This window comes from Penaeus monodon, chromosome 14 (assembly GCF_015228065.2).
Source record: "Penaeus monodon isolate SGIC_2016 chromosome 14, NSTDA_Pmon_1, whole genome shotgun sequence".
NCBI classification, from domain to species: domain Eukaryota; kingdom Metazoa; phylum Arthropoda; class Malacostraca; order Decapoda; family Penaeidae; genus Penaeus; species Penaeus monodon.
Window position 1 is genome coordinate 32,488,291 of NC_051399.1, and position 7,500 is coordinate 32,495,790.

Sequence of the window (7,500 nt, forward strand, 5' to 3'; positions counted from 1 at the left end):
GCAGTGTTGATACACAATTACGCGGAAGATTACTTTCAGACAGAGCACTCCCGTTCACGGCGCCATCTGAAGAAATTACAGTGTCCTTCCTCCAAACAACCCAATTTCTAGCGTAGGCCCGACCTCGACAGGAATTTTCCAAAGAGTGACACGGCTTCAGTGGAAACATTTGGACGCGGCGATCACATGGTGCCTCTTCCCTATCTGTGTCCCACGAGTGCCTCGATAAAATTTCGCTGACTGATTGGGTGACTTTCCCGACTCACGATTCACAAGAGCGGCCACTCAAAGGCTCAGATTGTCCTCGGGAGCGGGAGCGCGAGACAGCGACAGCCATGACTTCGCATTGGAGGTCTGTGCTTGAGGGAGGCTGGAGGCCGAGGCGGAGGTAGGAGACGAGAGAGGAGCATTGTGGCCTCTTCTCTTCCTGTCCATTCCCTTTCACTCTCTCTCTTTCTAATTCTCTCTCTCTCTCTCTCTCTCTCTCTTTGTCTGCCTATCTGTCTGTCTGTGTATCTCTCTCTCTCATTCTCTCTCTACCTATCTGTCTGTCTGTCTCTCTCTCTCTCTCTCTCTCTCTCTCTCTCTCTCTCTTCTCTCTTTGCTTATACAAAGGAGGGTACGAGTATTTTCGAGAAATCCAGGTCGTGATGACGCGGCATGCATTATACGTTATTATTACTGCGAATATTGGTATTCTTGTTATTACTATCACCGATGATCTTTTCACTTACTTTTTCTCATTATTCTTTATCATTATTAATATTGCTTTTGCTAGAGCATCGACATTACTATGTCCATTAAAATTATTGTTATTAATATTACTTCCAATGCTATTAAGATTATTATTGTATTCCAACAGTAGTAGTAGTAGTAGTAGTAGTAGTAGTAGTAGCAGCAGCAGCAGCAGTAAAAGTGGTAGTAGTTGTAGTAGAAGAAGTAGTAGTAGTAGTAGCAGTAAAAGTGGTAGTGTTTGTAGTAGAAGTAGTAGTAGTAAGAGTAGTAACAGTAGAAGAAGACGAAGAAGAAGTAGTAGTAGCAGCAGTAGTAGTAGCAGTAGTAGTAGTTGTAGTAGTAGTAATGGTAATAGTAACAGTAGCAGTAGTGGCAGTAGCAGCAGTAATAGTAGCAATAGCAGCAGTAGCAGCAGCAGTAGCAATAATAGTAGTAGCAGCAGTAGTAGCAGCAGTAGAAGTAGTAGCAGTAGCAGCAATATTAGTAGCAGCAGCAGCAGTAGTAGTAGTTGTTGTAGTAGTAGTAGTAGTAGCACTAGCAGTAGTATTAGTATTAGATAATACTAATAATAATGGTAGAAGCTGTAGTACCGTTAAGGAAATGAGTAAGTGTACCCGCTATAGTGAGCCTTCCCACCACATGGCAAGTTTGTCCTAGTACACCCGGCCGCTTATGAATGAATGACGCTCGACGTGTGATCAGAGAGGTGATAGTTAACGATTAATGCTTTAAATAAATGAATGAGCTAAACATCAAAGCTCATATATCACAGGCTGACAGGTGAATTATAGCTCACCTTACTTATTTTTTTCTTTGGTTATTGTCATTTTTCTCATTATCACATGGTATGAAGGATATTAAATGATAAAAATAAGAAATATTATGCATTTTCTTTCTTCTTTATGCCTGCTCTGAAGGATGGGATTGGTAAAAACAGGCGACTGAATATAACATGGAAGTGTTACATCTGACACTATACCAATTTTCTCCACCAATCACATACGTCGAACACCATTCATTCATAAATAATAGTTGTACTACTGTGACCTTGGCACGTGGTGGGATGGCTTACCAATAGGGTTAAAGTAGTTCATTTTCACACCTGTACTATATTTATTGTTATTGCTATTCATCATCATCATCTTCATCATCATCATCATTATCATCATCATCATCATCATCATCATCATCATCATCATCATCATCATCATCATCATCATCATCATCATTGTTATTGTTATTACTATTTTCATTAGTGTTATAAATATTATCATTATCATTATTATTACTGTTATTATCATTGTTGTTATCATTGTTTTCATTATTATTGTCATTATTATAATTGTTATTATTATTATCATTATATTATTGTTATTGTTGTTATTGTTATTATTATCATTACTATTATTATCCTCATTTCTAACGGAGATAGAACTGAAACCGGTCAAATAAAACTCTTATACTATGAAGATATTCAATTTCATTCATACCTTTCCACAGATGTTACTTTTATTACTATTGATATTGTAGCTATTATTATTATTAGTTGTAGTAGTAGTCGCAGTAGTAGTAGTATTGTTGCTGTTATTATTATTATTATTATTATTATTATTATTATTATTATTGTCATTAGTATTATCATTCTTATTCTCATTTTTACTTTTATTATTCTTCTTGTTGCTATAGTTATCAATATTGTTATAGTTATCAATATTGTTATTTTCCTCGTTATCATTATAACTAGTAGTACTATTACCATCATTCAGTATTATCCTTATTATTTCTTTCATTATTATTATTATTATTATTCATTATTATATCATTAACATCATTATAATCACCGATACATTATTATGATTATCAATGATAAGTACTACTGATTCTGTTGTCGATGCATCATTATGATTATCAATAGTAGTCATTATCATCATTAGTATCAATGTTATTATCATTATCCTTATTATGAACAATATTGCCATCATTACTATCCTTCCCATCATTATCATTATTCTCTGTACTAGTGGCAGTAGTACATTTGTAGGAAGGTATTCCTGCATCCCTCATGTTTTGTTTTTGTTTGTTATTGAGGGCGGCATCTCTTATGATTAGATAATTCAGTTTAGCATAAATACGGCATAAAAAATGTATATTTAAGCTATGGCAAATTTCTCCACCAATCAGATCAACCACCATTCATTAGATTTACTAAAGGACGAAGCTTCAGAGTCATAATTGTTCTAAAGTTTCAAGGGTGTGACTCACAATTGACTCGAAGCTTCAGGGATGTGAGTCACTGCTGTTCCAAAGCTTCAGAAGTGTGAACCGTAATCCTTTCGGAGCTTCAGATGCGTTATGATTATTCTATGGCCGGATCTCCTTCGGGCCCTGTAGCCTTCCTTCGGCCCATACACGGAGCTAGGGACCCGCCATATTGGTACGAGTCAAGGAGCCGTAGAGTTAAGATTAAAAAAAAAAAAAAATCAACAACCTTACAATTTGTTTTGCTCAAATATAGTGATATTGGGTGTACATGAACCAATCGTGGACGTACTAAATAAGGCAGCAAGTTTGATATTACAATACCATTTCTTTTGCCAATAAGCGTGTATCACACTACAATCCAAGTGCTGATCTATAATCAAGAATTACACTAAAACAACATAAGTACTGTCTTCTCTTCGGATGGAATGTTTTATTTGTCTTTATTTTTATTTATATTAGCATACTGTTAAAATCAATACCCTCAGTGAACATCATGAAAATTCAGAGAAAAAAAAAGAGGTGCACATATAGTTGAGCCTTCAAAACTTATTCAAAGTATTATCTGTTGGGAGTAGGAATGAAATTCAAAGCATGCTAAAATTACCCTTCCTTTAATATATATATATATATATATATATATATATATATATATATATATATATATATATATATATATTTTTTTTTTTTTTTTTTTTTTTTTTTTTTTTTTTTTTTTTAAGAATCTAATTCTGGACACAGACTGGACACAGTGTTGTTTATAAACAATTCCGATGAGCATTTATGGTTTGTAATTGGTCAAGATTCTCAAAGAGGCGCCTAAAACTGCAGCAGATCCGACGCCGTAAGGGATTTAAGGCGGTGCGTGGTCTGAAGGCGGGAATGCGGCAACGGAATAAAAATTGTTTATATTTACGAAGCAAAGTCCGAGATGCGACGCCTTTGCCGGACCGTGATCTAAGTCCTCGAGCGCGCCTTAACTTTAAGGATCTTTCGAGTTTCAGAGGCATGGGTCGCAGTTTCTCCGAAGCTACATAGATGTGTCATATTTTATTCCGAAGCTTCAGACGTATAGTATAATTGTTATGAAGCTTGAGAAAAAGAACAGATTTAGCGCAAGAATAAAAACCGTGCTCTTCGACGAGATAAATACGAGGAGCCGTCTTCCGTGGTACAATTGCAAGCAAATTATTTGAAAATGACAATGAACCGTGATCAGTGCATGGATTCGTGTCAATGCATTTATTACATGAAAGGAAGACAAGAATCACATGATAAAGATGTAGATCAAGTGATAAGAACATGCAAAGGGATATATATAAAGATAACGTAAGAAAAAGAAAATTAATGTATATAAGGACAATGTATCACTTTCTGCAACAAGCAAATCTCCGTGGCCGTGGGAAACAGGTGATGCCAGAAAGCTAAAAACATCACAGATACGAGGTCTCACAACTTACATTTTATTCTCTCTCTTATTCTTACTCTCTCTCTCTCTCTCTCTCTCTCTCTCTCTCTCTCTCTCTCTCTCTCTCTCTCTCTCTCTCTCTCTCTCTCTCTCTCTCTCTTCCCCCCTCTCTCTCTTTTACTTGGCTGGCCATTTGTTTGTCTGATAAAGAGATTGGTATAAACTATTACAATCACATCTTGAACCTGTGGAGTATATATGATGGTGATAATTACTATTATTTCGAATATTTCTGATAATGATCACAGTAAAAGTAATAACTATTACAACGAAAATTATGATAATAAAAGTTATACTATTACTAGTAATAATAATCATCATCATGATAAAGTTGATGATAATAATGTTATTAATGAAGTATTAACGATGCTTGTAATGGTAATGAAAATGATAGTAAAGGTTATAATGATAATGTCGATAAAGATAGTAATGATAATAACAGTAATGATGATAACGATGATAATAATTATGATAATGATAAAAGTAGTAAATGATAATAACAATATCAATAGTAAAATGATATAACAAACACATAGAATTTATAGAGAACCAACTCTTTATCTTAATTCTCTGGAGTAATTGGATTATGCTGATAAGCTGGATTGTTTTATTAGCAGTGAACCAGATAAAATCTTATTTATGGTGTCGCTTACAAGTGTTATTTGTCGTTTTACGAGATGGTGACATCTATATCTCCCTCCCACCCATTCTCTCTGTCTGTCTGTCATTATGTCAGATTGTTTGTGTAACTGTCTGTCTGTCAGTTCCTCTATCTATCTATCAGTATTCAGTGATCTCTCTCTCTCTCTCTCTCTCTCTCTCTCTCTCTCTCTCTCTCTCTCTCTCTCTCTCTCTCTCTCTCTCTCCCTCCCGCTCTCCATAGTACTAAGCCATTACCATAACATCAACAACGATAACAAAGGTAACATTCAACATTTCTATCAATGAAAACAACCAATAACAACGTTTTATTTTTCAAACGCAATATCAAAATTCTGATGCCTATTTTTTTTTTTTTTTTTTTTTTTTGGAATTTTGGCACAACGAGGAAAGCTAAACACGTGATAGTGAACATGTAAGAGCCACGCAAAGGTAATGCTCTGGGTCACGTGATTATGCGGTAGGGTAGAGGGAGAGAGGCTGAGGGGTATGGGAGGGGGAAGAGTGTTGGAGTAGGGGGGAAGGGTATGGGGGGGAAGGGAGTTAGGGTACGGGGGGATGGGAGTCGGGGTATGGAGGGAAGATAAATGGAGTGTGGGCGAAGGGAAATGGGGTGGGGGCGAAGGGAGTTGAGGGTATGGGAGGGAAGGAAGGTGGGTTGTTAGAGGGGAAGGGAAATGGGGTATGGGGAGGAGGAAGGGAGGTGGGTTATTAGGAGGGAAGATAAATGGAGTATGGGGGAAGGGAAATGGGGTGTGGGGGAAGAGAATTAGGGTATGGGAGGGAAGGGAATCGGGGAATTGGGGAAAAGGAAAAAGGAAATGGGACATGGGGGGGAGGGAGTTAGGGTATGAGGGGGAAAGGGGAATGGGGTATGGGAACTGAGATGGAACCAAATTAAAGGAAGAAATTCTTTTCTTCTAAATAGTGTTACCCTTACTGAAAAGAGATTGCGTTAGTTTTTTTTTATCTGACTAGGAATTCGCTGGGATTAAAGGTACGTGAAGGTAAATTACAGGGAAAGAGAGGGAAATATTGGGATATAAAGAGGTGTAGAGTGATGATTGAAGGGGGAGGCGGAGGAGCGAGTGGAGAGTGAAAGAGAGAGAGAGAGAGAGAGAGAGAGAGAGAGAGAGAGAGAGAGAGAGAGAGAGAGAAGAGAGAGAGGGGGGGAGCCGGGATAGATAGATAGAGATAGAATAGATTGATGGATAGATAGATAGAGATAGATAGATAGATAGATAGATAGATAGATAGATGGAAAGAGAGAGAGAGAAAAAAAAAAGAGAGAGAGAGAGAAGAGAGAGAGAGAGAGAGAGAGAGAGAGAGAGAGAGAGAGAGAGAGAGAGAGAGAGAGAGAGAGAGAGAGAGAGAGAGAGAGAGGGGAGCCTGGGATAGATAGATAGAGATAGATATAGATTGATGGATAGATAGATAGAGATAGATAGATAGATAGATAGATAGATAGATGGAAAGAGAGAGAGAGAAAGAGAGAGAGAGAGAGAGAGAGAGAGAGAGAGAGAGAAGAGAGAGAGAGAGAGAGAGAGAGAGAGAGAGAGGAGGCTGAGATAGACAGACAGACAGACAGACAGACAAATAGATAAATAGATAGAAACAGAGAGGGAGACAGAGAGAGAGGAGAGAGAGAGAGAGAGAGAGAGAGAGAGAGAGAGAGAAGAGAGAGAGAGAGAGAGAGAGAGAGGAGAGAAGAGAGAGAGAGGAGAGAGAGCGAGGAGAGAGAGGAGGAGAGAGGAGAGAGAGAGAGAGAGAGAAGAGAGAGAGAGCAGAGAGAGAGAGAGAGAGAGAGCGGCGGCGACACCAAGACGGCGCCGCTTTTAGACATTTGCATCTGCCAAAATCCTTCTATACTTCGCCTTCCCCCTCCCCCCCCTCTCCGCGTGCGCCAGCCTCCTTCACCTCCTCTACCATTCCGAGGCAGTTCCTTCCTTTATTCTCTCCTTTCTCTTTTGATCTTCTTTTCTCTCTTCTTTATTTTCTCTCTCTGTTCTGCCTCTGCTGGCTTTCTTCGTTTTATTGTTTTTCTTTTCTTCCAGTACCCTCTTTGTCTTTGTCTTTTCCCTTGTTTGTTTCTTCTTTTTCTCTCTTTTTATCTTCTCTCTTTGTCTCTCTGTTCTTCCCATCTTTGTCTTCGTTTTCCATCGTTACTCCTCGTTTTTTTGTGTCTGATCTTATCACCCCTTTCTTCTTCCCCTCCTCTTTGTCTTCCTTTTTCATCTCATCTCTTCTCTTGCGCACTCCCTCTGTCTTTGATTTTCCCTCCCTCTCATCTCGTTTTCTTCGCCTTCCACCCCCGTTTTTCCCTTCCTGTTACCTGTCTTCCATCAACGAATAACTTAAAAAAAAAAATTCTTTATATA

The 7,500-nt window shown here is 38.0% G+C and overlaps 1 long non-coding RNA gene across 1 annotated transcript in view; it reads left to right on the forward strand.

Annotated features, from left to right (window-relative positions):
• The first annotated feature begins 265 nt into the window (after positions 1-265).
• The window catches only part of LOC119581057, a 9,045-nt gene continuing 1,810 nt past the window's right edge, over positions 266-7,500 (forward strand). Inside the window, exon 1 of the long non-coding RNA XR_005229432.1 lies at positions 266-388. This is a non-coding gene — a long non-coding RNA (uncharacterized LOC119581057). The remainder of the gene's footprint in view (positions 389-7,500) is intronic.